The sequence below is a fragment of the Nyctereutes procyonoides genome, unplaced genomic scaffold (genome assembly GCF_905146905.1).
Source record: "Nyctereutes procyonoides isolate TBG_1078 unplaced genomic scaffold, NYPRO_anot_genome, whole genome shotgun sequence".
NCBI classification, from domain to species: domain Eukaryota; kingdom Metazoa; phylum Chordata; class Mammalia; order Carnivora; family Canidae; genus Nyctereutes; species Nyctereutes procyonoides.
The window spans coordinates 13436846-13450739 of record NW_026575131.1 but is presented as its reverse complement, the minus strand read 5'-3'; positions in this window follow the sequence as shown (position 1 = coordinate 13450739).

Below are 13894 nucleotides of genomic sequence, written 5' to 3'. Positions count from 1 at the left end.
AACAAATGGGTGGAGACAAGAAATAAGGACAGAACTAAAGGGGTGACAATGGAGACTATGGGGTTACTGAATTTACATGATATGCATACAGAGTACCTGGGCAAAGCAATAAATGGCAGTCTCTTAATCTATAGAGTTGGCCTTGTCGGAAGAGGACTGCATGGTGAGGATCAGAGCATCTATGCTGGTCATAAGAACAGACTTTCTTTTTTTTTTTTTAATTTATTCATGAGAGAGAAAGAGAGAGAGAGAAGCAGAAACATAGGCAGAGGGAGAGGCAGGCTCCCCATGGGGAGCCCGATGTGGGACTCCATCCCAGGGTCCCAGGACCACAACCTGAGCCAAAGGCAGATGTTCAGCCACTGAGGCACCCAGGTGCCCCAAAAACAGACTTTCAAGCCAGATCCTAGCATAGAGTCCCACAAATACCATTGTGTACCCTTACAAGTTATGCAATCTATCTGCCTCAGTGGGGGGAGAGAAAAATAATACAGATTTCAGAATTCCTTATCCAAAATCATCAGAGTTAGAAGTTTTCTGAAATTCACAACTTCTTGGATGTTGGAAAGGTATGAGATTTTACTAAGTATTGTGCGACACTTGCAACAAAGTCTTGGGCAGTACCCTATAAACAAACCATTGATATGTTTTGAAGCAAAATATATGATTATTTATACTACATAGTATAAAAACAATAAGCAGATTTATGTCAGTTCAGATCAGGTTTTGCCACCAATGAGTTTGTACCTGTGTTCCAAAAAAATGTTATGGTTTTTTTCTCAGATTTTCTTGAAATTTGGAATTGCAAATAAGGTACTGCTGATCTGTAGTAACTTTCTGCTAGATTCATTATAAGGAATAAATGAATTATTATTTGTAAGCATCTGGCACAGTGCTTGGCAAATAGTAAATGTGAAATTTATTTATGAAATAAATAAAGCTCCAGTGTACAAAACTAGCAAGCTATATTAATTTAGGAATTCCTAATCCATAAAATATAGGGAACATTAAAGATGACCTCTAGTTTTCAAGTTCCATAAGACTCCAAAAATGTCTTGAGGAGTGTCTGTTTTGAATGCTTTATGGAAAAGACAGGGATAGATGCTCAAATCCACTCCTGACCGGATACAGATGATGCTATAGCAATTTTACACCCTGCTTTCCTGCTTCTTCTATACCCATGGGCAGTTCAGTTATGCCAGACCTCATTTTGTATTTACCTCTTCTCCAATACTATCTCATCCCCATCCTCCAAGATACCAACCTGGACAGCCACTCCACACCCCATCCTCAATGGACTATTACCACAGGTTCAGTCATGAACCTAAGCTCCATAATCACCGATATGAATCATCAAGATCCAGAAAGAAATAACTGCACAGCCAAGCACAATCCTTTTTTTTTATTTTAATAAATTTATTTTTTATTGGTGTTCAATTTGTCAACGTACAGAATAACACCCAGTGCTCATCCCATCAAGTGCCCACCTCAGTGCCTACTACCCAGTCACCCCCACCCCCTGCCCACCTCCCCTTCCACCACCCCTAGTTCGTTTCCCAGAGTTAGGAGTTTTTCATGTTCTGTCTCCCTCTCTGATATTTCCCACTTATTTTTTCTCCTTTCCCCTTTATTCCCTTTCACTATTTTTTATACTCCCCAAATGAATGAGACCATATAATGTTTGTCCTTCTCCAATTGACTTATTTTACTCAGCATAATACCCTCCAGTTCCATCCACGTCGAAGCAAATGGTGGGTATTTGTCGTTTCTAATGGCTGAGTAATATTCCATTGTATACATAAACCACATCTTCTTTATCCATTCATCTTTCGATGGACACCGAGGCTCCTTCCACAGGTTGGCTATTGTGGACATTGCTGCTATAAACATCAGGGGGCAGGTGTCCCGGTGTTTCATTGCATCTGTATCTTTGGGGTAAATCCCCAGCAGTGCAATTGCTGGGTCGTAGGGCAAATCTATTTTTAACTCTTTGAGGAACCTCCACACAGTTTTCCAGAGTGGCTGCACCAGATCACATTCTCACCAACAGTGCAAGAGGGTTCTCTTTTCTCCACATCCTCTCCAACATTTGTGGTTTCCTGCCTTGTTAATTTTCCCCATTCTCACTGGTGTGAGGTGGTATCTCATTGTGGTTTTGATTTGTATTTCCCTGATGGCAAGTGATGCAGAGCATTTTCTCATGTGCATGTTGGCCATGTCTATGTCTTCCTCTGTGAGATTTCTCTTCATGTCTTTTGCCCATTTCATGATTGGATTGTTTGTTTCTTTGGTGTTGAGTTAATAAGTTCTTTATAGATCTTGGAAACTAGCCCTATCTGATACGTCATTTGCAAATACCTTCTCCCATTCTGTAGGTTGTCTTTTAGTTTTGTTGACTGTATCCTTTGCCAAGCACAATCCTTACTTAGAAAATGGAAGCCAACAACTATCTTCACTCTGCTTCCCTCAAGTGTTTTTGGGAAAAGGTCAAAATTAGCATCAAGAATGTTGGGGCCAGGCGGGAAGAGAAACTCCTCAAGATGGCGGATACCCCAAATGGCTGAGGTTCCTGTCACCACCTCCACCTGGGACGCCGATGGACCAATGACCTGCTGACAGCTTGACGCAGACCCTTAGACCTCTCCTTTAGACTTACCCAACCGGACCCAATGCCCTTCAAACCCCAGAGGAGGAAGTCACCTTTGACTGGCCGAACTGCAATCCTTCCTTTGCATAGTGAGGGTCACTCTGACTGGTTGGATTGCAATCCTTCCTTTGCATAGTGAGGGTCACTCTGACTGGTTGGATTGCAATCCTTCCTTTGCATATGAGCTGACCAATAGGAAACCGTTCTGCCTTACAACGTTATGTAAACCCCCTGCCACCTTGTCTTGGCGCGACTTCCCCGACTCACTCTTCCCCTCCGTGAGTCGTGGAACCTCGCCCGAGGGTGCCTGCAATAAAATCTGTTCTTGGACTCTCGCTTGCCTTGGCGGTCTCATTTCCATTTAGTTACCAAAAAACCTAACAAAGAAGTTTAGCCATACTATTTTAGAAGAGTCAGAAACTTAACTGCTCAAACCTTGTTTCTCTTTTGTGCAGTATTAGGATAATTAGAATAGAACCTACTCTACTTTCTTCATACAGGTGCTGTGAGGGTCAAACAAGGTGATCCCTGTAAAAGCTACCTTACAGGGTTATAGCATATTGGTAATACCATCCGTTGCCTTATAACTGAAATAATTTCTGCATGGGAAAGATATCCTAGTAATGGATAGTCTCCTCAGAAAACTTAAAATCTGCATTTTGAATATTTTACTAAAGAAGAACAAATATTTGCTTACCATATGCCAGGCATTATTCTAGGTTTTTTACATGTGTTATTTAATCAGAAGATTTGATTTCACAGACAGTATCATCACATGCCTTATTCAGTTACTAAGTGTTTCTTGGTCTTCATTTCAAAGAGAACACAGTTTGATGAAAGTCAAACTCATTTATGAGAGATTGTTAGCTTAGAAATAATAGCCCCTTAAATCAATAGAGCACTTGACATTTTATAAAGGGCTTGTTCAGTCACAGTTACACTTGATTGTCCCAACAAAATACAATTATTAGCCCCATGTGACAGAGAAGGAAACTGAGGCTCAGCTAAGAGCCTGATAAGGAAGGAACCCAGGAATCAAACCCAGGGCTGTGTCTCTGGGATTCATACTCTCAACCACTGATGTCTACATAATCTCTGCAGTCCTGGGAAGGACTGTGCTGCAGCACAATTTTTAATGAACAAATGCTAAATTTCTTTGCTCAGACCGTTTCTACAAACTATTTCATTTGGAAGAACAATAAAACAGCATGGGACACAACAAAAGTGGTTTCATTAAACCAGTATAGCAAATGCAAGTGCAGAGAAAGATATACCCTAATGGTCACTTGCCACATGAAAATGAAAAAGCAAGGCTTCGGCCAAGATGGAGTTCTCCACCCTCTCTTTCAAGGTCCTCCTAATAACTCTGACTTATGGTATGTAAAGTTCTAGAGCAGAAGGAAATTCAATGTCTGTTTCCCTTGCTGCACCATTTCCTTTCCTGTGTCAGAAGGTACTGTGGAAAGCCACAATGCAGACTTAATAGGTTCTTCCATATTTCAAAATGCTTTTTTCCATTGCTTTTTCGCTTTTTTTTTCTACAATGAAACCAAAAAGCAATTACCACTCCGTCTGCTCATCTTGATACTCATGCTTCACTGAGCTAGAAAGAAGAGGAAATGGGAATAGGAAATCTAAAACCAAAGACCTAGAGCCAGAAGAAAATGAACAAAGTTTTTAACTCAATGAGATTTGCATGGATATCTGCAGTTAAAGTTTCTATCCTACTCCATTTCTGAGAAAAACCTAATTGCATCTGATTAAGGCAAGACAGGTATGGCTGTATTTTTTTTTAATAATAATTTTAAGATTCTAGATGTCTAATAGAAGTATACCTTGCTTATACAATGATTTACACTTTACAAAGAACTTTCACATACATTATCTCATTTATTTCCTAAAACTGCTCATTTTTAAGCAATCATCTGAATTTAGAATTTAAAGGGATAGGAGGTGGATTATCATTTTGAGTGCCTACCAAGTGTTAGTCATTGCACTGAATGATTTGAATTCATTATCTCCAATCCCTAAAACTACCCAGTGAGGCAGGCACATCAGTCGGGGTCCCAGCAGAGTTTAAAGTCATCTAGCAAGGAATGCTACAGTAACTTGAGGCTATTGACAGCTTTCAGGAATTCAGAGAAGATGCAAATGGCTACAGAAGCCTTGGCTCCCCTGGAAGTTAAACAGCCAACCTTTGTAATGCAGCAGGGAAATTGCCAAGGGGATGGAAACTCTAAACTCTCTACCCACAGCTGCTAGGACTTGGTCACACCTCCACCTTCCACTGAATGAACAAAATTGGAACCGAGGGCAAAGGATCCCACTGGGGCAATCCATTTGAGTGCCCAAAATAGAGGAGGCTAGGAAAGGGTGAAAGGTAGATTTAGGTGGGGGAACAGAAGTTATCTAGTACAATCCACTCCCTTTTTGTCTGTTCATCACTTACTCTAAATTTAATGCAATTGAAAAGATGGCAAATCAGGATGGGATGATGTCACCTGAGTCATCAAAAACATGGAGCCATCAGTGCTTTTCATAAAAGATATCAGAATAAAGAAAGAGGGGAAATAACTATTTAACATAAAATGTAACTGTTACAGTTCCTGTAGCTTCTGTATTTGAGCATAAAGCCTAAGTTGTTAAGCACAGCAGCAAGGGTTCCTCCACCACTATTACACATGTTCCCCTTACCCACAGTCTACAACCCAACTGGATGATCTTCTTCACTGATACAGTGACCCAAATCTTTATCCTTGAAGGATCTGCATTCTTGGAGATTTGTCCTTATTCCGTTGCCACAGTTAGTTGTCCACTTGAGACAGGGAAACTGAAGGACTCCATAAAAATCTGCTTTTGCTCCTTTTCCTGCTTCTATTCTTGCTGGGATCTTCATGATGCCCTCCTTGTAAAGGACAAGGAATTAATGATTTCTTTAGAATAGATAACATCTAAGGAAGAACCAGGTGAGAATGACAAAAGGAAGCTATCATATGCATGTTCCAGACCTCTGGTGTTAGCTAGAATGCTCCAAGAATAACAGGTGGGCCCTCATCTTTGCTCTAACTGGTTCCTGTATGCCTGAGGGGACATGTACACCAGACCACTGTCCTCAATAAAAAAAACCCCAGGCCCCAAACAAAGATTCATGCTGCTTTCCTTTTCAAGTCTCTCAGACTTCTAATTTCTCTCCCCTACAACAAAACCCCATGGTAGTATTCTCTCTCTTTTTTTTTTTTTTTGTTTGAAGATTTTATTTATTTATTTGAGGGAGAGAAAGAGAGAGAGAAAGAACATACAAGCAGGGGGAGCAGCAGAGAGAGAGGGAAAAGCAGGCTCCCTGTAGAGCAGAGAGCCCAATGCAGAGCTAGATCCCAGGACTCAGGGATCATTTTCTAAGCCAAAGCAAAGCTTGACTGAGTCACCCAGGCACCATGTAGTAGTCTCTTTTAAATAAAGTATTCTTTACCATCTTTAACAAGTATTATAAATAATTTTTTTTCTTAGTTTCCAGACCTTAGCATTCTAGCTAAAAAGGATGACACCGTATCCATTGGTTTCAAGGTCTATATATTACATCATGAAAGACAGCACTCCAAAAATTGCAGAGTATTATCTTCCTACTAGCTTCATAGCTGAGCTTCACCATGTCAGTCCACTATTCCGTTAAGTAGCTGCTTCTAAGTGATGTAGAATATGATAAAAGCCAATGAATTCCATAGATATGAGCTGATTATGGCACATTTTTTGTTGGAAAATATGACCCTGGGTCAGAGGTGATATGGGATACTACTGTGATAGCAGAAGAGCAGAGAGCAGGGAAAGCACCTGAAATATGTCTTTGTCCTTTGAAGACAAATCAAAGTCCTCTCCATGAAATAAGAGGTCCAACAAAATCAATCTGTCACCAATATGTTCCCTTTTAACAATGGTCACATGTAGCTGCGAGTTTAGCATTAGCCTCTGTTGTGGGCACATTGGACACCAAGTTTTTTGAGGGGAAGTCTATGTTGTTGAGCTCATGAATAATAATCCCTCCTTGCCCTTTACCCATTTGTACATGACCCCATTGGGCAAATACTGAGGCATTCACAGAGTGGGTATCTTGCCCATCTGGGTTACCTAGAGGCTCATTCACAGGATGCTGTCTGTATTAATATGGAATACAAATGTCTATCTATGTTCACTCCAGAAAAATTTATCCACATACTTCTCTCCCAAAATTCTGATGCCAATAGGGTGCCCACCCAAACTGAACTTGGAACCAGTGGACAAGGATGGCATTTGACACAGTTCATAAGTCACCATCCCAGAATACAGAACAAGCTAGAGAAAGATAAAGACTGTATCCAAAAGGCAAAGATATCCCACTCAGTAGACACTACTGTCCCTTTTTTCAGATTAAAAAACTGAGACACAAAAGGCTAAATAGTTTGCCTGAAGTCACACAGCTAAACAAGGAAGCTGAGATTCAAAACTTCCATTTTAAAGCTTGTGATCTTCCTTAGGCCATTAACGCCACATAGAGGAATAGAAAGCCTCTGATTCCTGTCAAGGAGAATTAGGTTCATTTGAGAAGCAAACCAATTACCAGCTTTAAAATTTTTTTATGTTGATAAGTAAAATCCAAAATTCCCTCCTGTGGTCATTAAAATTAAATCTTAAAGATGATGATGAGCAAGGAATTTAAAGAGCTTTATTAGCTCACTCAGTGGAATATGTACTTAGAGATGGCTTCACCTCCAATTGTCAGTCTTCACAGTTCCTATATTATGGGATATAATGGAGCAACATTAGTAATTTTAAACTTTCTAGTAGTCACATATTAGAAAGCAAAAGGAACACAGATGAATTTAATTTTAATGATGTACTTTATTTAACCTAATATGTCCAAAATATTATCATTTCAACATGTAATCAATATAAAAATATTCATGGGATTTTTACATTCTTTATTTCAAACCAAGTCTTCAAAACCCAGTGTGCATTTCATACTTATAGCACATCTCAGTTCAGACCACCCACATTTCAAGTATTCAATAGCTGCACATGGCTAATCCACATTGGATTACATCACTCTAAAGATAAAAAGGTGTTCAACTGGCTGGCTGTGTCTTCTCAATGTCTCTCATGTTCTTCATCTTGAAAATGAGCAGAATAGCACTCTTGGGAAGAAAGTGAATTATAATAATAACAGTAATAAAAATAACTAAGATTTGTCATGTAACAGGCCCTCCATATTCTTAGAAAACGTATGGCATTTAATTCTTATAACAAAATATAAGTAAAATCAAGACAAGGGATCCTGAGTGGCTCAGTCAGTTAAGCAACCAACTCTTGGTTTCAACTCATGTCACAATCTCATGGATCGTGAGATCAAGTCAGGCTCTGCACTCAGTGGGGAGTCTGCTTGAAGACTCTCTCCCTCTGCCCCTTCCCTACTTGTGTGCATGTGTACATTACCTCCCACTCTCTCTCTCAAATAAATAAAGCATTAAAAAAATAAAAGAACAGAAAGATCAAGACAAAAAATGATTAAGTATCTTGCCTTAAGTCATAGCTAGGAACTAACAGTTTGAGCCCTGGCAATATGATTTCAGTATCTGAACTCTTTGAGAATAATAATAATAGCTACCAAATATTATATTTTAATACCCAATAAGTTAATAGAACAGTGATTCAGACCTCAGCAAAGCCAATCTTGCATGATATATGGAGCCATTACTATGACTTTGTCCCAAGAAGTTATGTTATGGGGAGAAAGAACATGGCAAGAAATAACTAATCATAAAAGGCAGTTTATAGAATGTAACAGGCAAATAAAGATGAGCTCTACAAAAATCCAAGGTAGTGATCCAGCATTAGTAATCAATATGGGCTATCATAACCAGGAAAGTCTTCTAAGAAGGAGCTGGGTCTTAGAATCCTATAAGGAAAAGATAATATATAACCAGCAAATGCAAGCAGAGTCAGACATGTGACCTGTGCAGTCATACAGAACCCTGTGATCAAAAGGGCCCTATATTTGCTTTACTTTTTTTTTTTAAGATTTTATTTATTTATTTGGGAGAGAGAGAATGAGTGAAGGGAGGGGCAAAGAGAGAAGCAAAAAAAAAAAAAAAACAAACAAACAAAGAGAGAAGCAGACTCCCGCTGAGCAGGGAGCCAGACACAGGACTCATTCCCAGGACTCTGGGATCATGACCCAAGCTGAAGGCAGATGCTTAACGACTAAGCCACCCAGGTGCCCACCATACTTGTTTTAATGCTGACTTGAAATCCTTAGTAATTTTATCTTTGAATTTGTGTGTTTTAAGCGTGCTGGGACAATGGAGAATGTGCATGAGCAAAAGAAATGCATGTAATATGCAATATTAGTGTCCATCTCCATTTCTTCCCACTCCATGTGCATCTTGTACTTATTATACCCTATGAGTACAGAATTCTAATAGACCCACAACATGTGGGAGTTCAGTAAGACTCAAAGTGGGTACAAGGTAAGTATGATATGACTACAACTGAGTAAGTGAACAACTCTAAGAGGCCACAATTTTCATTTGAGCCAGGACTTGCTTTGAACACAGAAAGAGAACAGGAGCATTCTAAGAAACATGAACAACCAATGAACCCTATCATATTCTTCCTTATTTAGTTACTTCCCTGTATTAGCCAAACAACCATGCTTAAAATGAGGACACACAGGAAAAGAGTAAGAGGGCCAACCATAGTTTCTTTTTTTTTCTGTCCTTTCTTACTCATCAGTAAGCCTGAGGTAGAGTGTATTGGTAGAAAGTTTGCATACCAAGAAGTGAAACAATAATAGCTGATTTAGTTCTGTGAAGCATTTTTACTGTTCTGATAAGAATATATAGGTACAAGCTATGAAAAACAAATTGAATAATTTTGGTAATTTTGCATACAAGTTAAATGTCTTTATGTTTGTGTTTAAAGCTGGCATTGAACAATATAAGATGAATGGTAAAATTCATGCAACTAATTCAAATTTTTACTTCTTAAAATTTGGAATAATATTAAATAGCAAATAAAAATACCATGACAAATCAAAACATAGAGACCATGGAGAAAAGGAAAAAGCTTTATAATTTCATATATACAACCATCCTTTTTTCCTGGTTTTGAACAAAGGTGCCTACATTTTTATTTTGTACTGGTTCTTACAAATTATGTAGCCAATCCTGATGGAAAGCCTGCAGCTTCCCCCTTTCCTACCTTATGGCAGACATTACTGACTGCAGATGGCACTGTTTCCCACTGAGTCCAAATATGACACCAGAATCCTTCTCAAAGCGGGGCTCCAAAGAGTAATCTAAGCAGGCACATAAGTTAAATTTATGGACATCCTCCAGAACCAAACCAGACAGATAGAAGGTGGGTGACATTCTAGGCAAAGAAAACACTGAGTAGTGTGCACTAGGTCAATGAATAGGTCAAACTTACTCACCTATCTGTAAACTATCAACTCCCTGTTAACCAACTATTCCAACTCCAAGTAATAAAAATATAACAGCAGTCAGCTTGATGAATGAGGTAGATTATTTCACTAGTTACAGAAATGATCCACAATCTATGAGTTTTTTAAAACTGTATTAAAACTGCAGAAACCTTTAAAAAATGTATGACACAATAAACTGATCAATACTTTTATGATGATTATGGTGATTATTACATACCAGACACTGTTTTAAGTGATTTGTGTATATCAACCCAATCCATACAACAAACCTGCAAGTTAGTTATTATGATTATCCCATTTTTGTATGTGAGGAAACAAGTCCACAGAGGTGTTAAATAACTAGCCCATAGCCATCAGCTAATCAATAGCAGAGCCACCAGTTGAACCCAGGCAGTATGGATCTAGAGTTTGTACTACTACAGTCACCTAAAGGTGACTGCTGGTGTCTATATCACAAACATGGGAATGTTTTGCCAAAGACATTGAATTTGATGCCCTTGGTGGCATGGGTTTCTTACAGGCTCAGAGGGAATGGCATCTTCCCAAGTGACATTCTTTGTCATCTGGACTTTAGAGCAGTTCTACTTGAGCTATTTCAAAAAGTGTCTGATGAGCAATTTCACCCTTTCCAGTCCTTCCCATTCTAACCATAGCAGTTCAATCTCAGCCCAAGAAACAAACATCCAGGACACCAGCTCAGCCAGCCAAAATATTCTATATTCCTGCTTGGGTAAATATTATTATCTACTGCCTTCTTTCGGTCCTTAAAATTACTTACAGGTATCTTAGAACCATAAGTCCTTAGAGCATGGCCCACTCTGATCTGATCAAATGATGGTTGATGCATGGAACAATCAGCTGAGAAGCATTTTAAGGCCACTAGGACAGAGTATGTATCTGATTAGTAGTAGGTAAATAATGCCATGGATACAGTATTTCTTTCTTTTCTCAAGTTTTTGTTTAAATTCCAGTTAGTTAACATACAGAGGTAATATTTTGTTCAGGTGTAGAATTTAGTAATTCACACTTACATTCAACACGCAGTGCTTATCATATAAACACCCTCCTTAACACTCATCACCCATTTAACCCATCCCACCACCCACCTCCCCTCTAATAACCCTCAGTTTGTTCTCTATAGTTGAGAGTCTGTTTTCTGGTTTGCCCTTCCCCCCCGCCCCCGGCCCATGTTCATCTATTTTGTTTCTTAAATTTCACATATGAATGAAGTCATTCTTTTTTGATGCCTAATGTTCCATTGTGTGTGTGTGATGTGAGTGTGTGTATTTCACATCTTCCTTATTCATTTATCCATTGGTGGGCACTTAGGCTCTTTCTATAATTTGGTTATTGTTAATAATGCTGCTATAAATGTCAGGGTACATGTACCCCTTTGAATCAGTATTTTTGTATCCTTTGGGTAAAGACCTATTATTACAATTGCTGGATTAAAAGGTAGTTCTATTTTTAACTTTTTGAGGAACTTCCATACTATTTTACAGAGTGGCTGCACCAGTTTGCATCTCTACCCATAGTGCAAGAGGGTTCCCCGTTCTCCGCATCCTCATCAACGCCTGTTATTTCCTGTGTTGTTAATTTTATCCATTCTGACAGGTGTGAGGTGGCATCTCATCATAGTTTTGATTTCTATTTCCCTGATGATTAGTGATGTTGAGCATCTTTTCATGTGTCTTTTAGTCATCTGGATGTCTTCTTTGGAAAAATCTCTATTCATGTCTTCTGCCCATTTTTTAACTGGATTATTTGTTTTTTGGGTGTTGAGTTTTATAAGTTTATATATTTTAGATACTAACCCTTTATAAGATACGTCATTTGCAAATATCTTCCATAGGCTGCATTTTAGTTTTGTTGATTGTTTCCTTCTCTGTGCAGAAAGTCTTTATCTTGATGAAGTCCCAATAGTTTATGCATACAACATTTCTGATCTCATTTCATCTCTTTAAACATACAGGTGGAGAAACTGAAGCTTGGAAACTTTCAGACAATCCCTAAATCACATTTGCTGTCTCCTTCAAAATTGAACCCCCTGTTGCAGCCCTTACTTTGCTTATGATCTGCATGCAAACCTGAATGTGTCACTGCTCTCTAGATTTCAGCTTCCTCATTCATAAAATAAAGGAATTAAAATCCAACTGATCTCCACAGAGCAGTCATTCCTAGAGAGTTCTGTGTTTCCAGAGGATGAGGACCACTTTTACTCACACTTCAATGGATGTCACACACAGCAATTCTTTCCTCCCAGTTTTGGTTGGGTTTTTTGGTTTTTTGGTTTTTTGTTTGTTTGTTTGTTTGTTTTTTTAGATTTTTATTTATTTATTTGAGAGAGAGCATGAGCAGCAGAGAGGGGCAGGAGACGGAGAAGCAGTCTCCCCACTGAGCAGGGAACCAGATGCTAGGCTCTATCCTAGGACCTTGGGATCATGACCTGAGCCAAAGCCAGATGCTTAACCAACTGAACCACCCTCTTTACTTAGCATCCCTCTTTACTTCCAGTTTTGACAGCTTTAGTGTAAACTAACCACTTGGGTGTTCCTTTCACAGAATGCATGTTCTATTTGCTTTATTCTCAAAATTCAGATTTTTAGTAATGAATTCCACAGCTAGACACCAAAAGATCACAAAATTTTTTTTCAGCAGACTTCAAAGCCTCTATTAGGCTATGACCTTCAATGGTCACAGTACAGCTTTTCATTTCCTCTTCTGTCTTGGCCAAGGTAGTGTTGAGGGGCATTTCCCAGCTTATCTCTCTCCAGCAACTTCCCTAAATTCAGACTATGATTATACTTTAAAAAAATTTTTTATTAAAAAAAATTTTTATTGAGGTAAAATTGACAAATAACTAGACTTATGATAATACTTTCACCAACTTTTTAAAAAAATTGATTCCAGCATAAATGGAAGCCCTGCTTCAAAATCCCAAGGCAGAATCTAAAACAGTGGACAAAATCCAGATTTTCATTAATATTCTGATAGGCGTCAAAGTCTAATTAAGCACCCAAACAATTATATGAAAAGGAAAAAATACAGATGTAATGTCAAGCACACACATATATAATATACATTATGTTTATAATAGAAATAAACATGTCATAAAACACACGTTTGTACCTGATGATTTTGTATACATATGTAAAGGCTACCTATGCTCAAGGATTATTAAAGCAGTGGTTTTGTAAATCAGGAGTCACATATTAAAATTTTGCTAAGACCTTTCCAATGTATTTCAAAGAAGTATAACATAGATGTTAAGAATTTGAACTCAACGCCATATTATCAGGAATCCCTGGGTGGCCCAGCAGTTTAGCGTCTGCCTTCCGCAGAGGGCGTGTTCCTGGAGTCCTGGGATCAAGCCCCAGCTCAGGTTCCCTGCATGGAGCCTGCTTCTCTCCCTGCCTGTGTCTCTGCCTCTCCCTGTGTGTCTTTCAATAAATAAATAAATTTTTTTTAAAAAGCCATATTATCTAGGTTCAAATCCAGATTCCTCCACTTTTTAGCTGGTGACCTTTAGCAAGTTATTAAATTGTCTTACCTCGGTTGATTCATCTATAAAATGGAAATGATAATGACTACCTCATAAGAGCTGTGAGGATTCAGTGAGGTAACACACATCAAGTGCTTATTCTAACAACTGCATATATTTTGATTGATAATGGTGAGTTCAAGCCTCTTGGAATAATTACCTCAGTTATTAACTTCTTTGTTTCCTCTTATTTTGCAGATAAAGAAATTGAAGTTCAGAAAAGAGTTAAGTT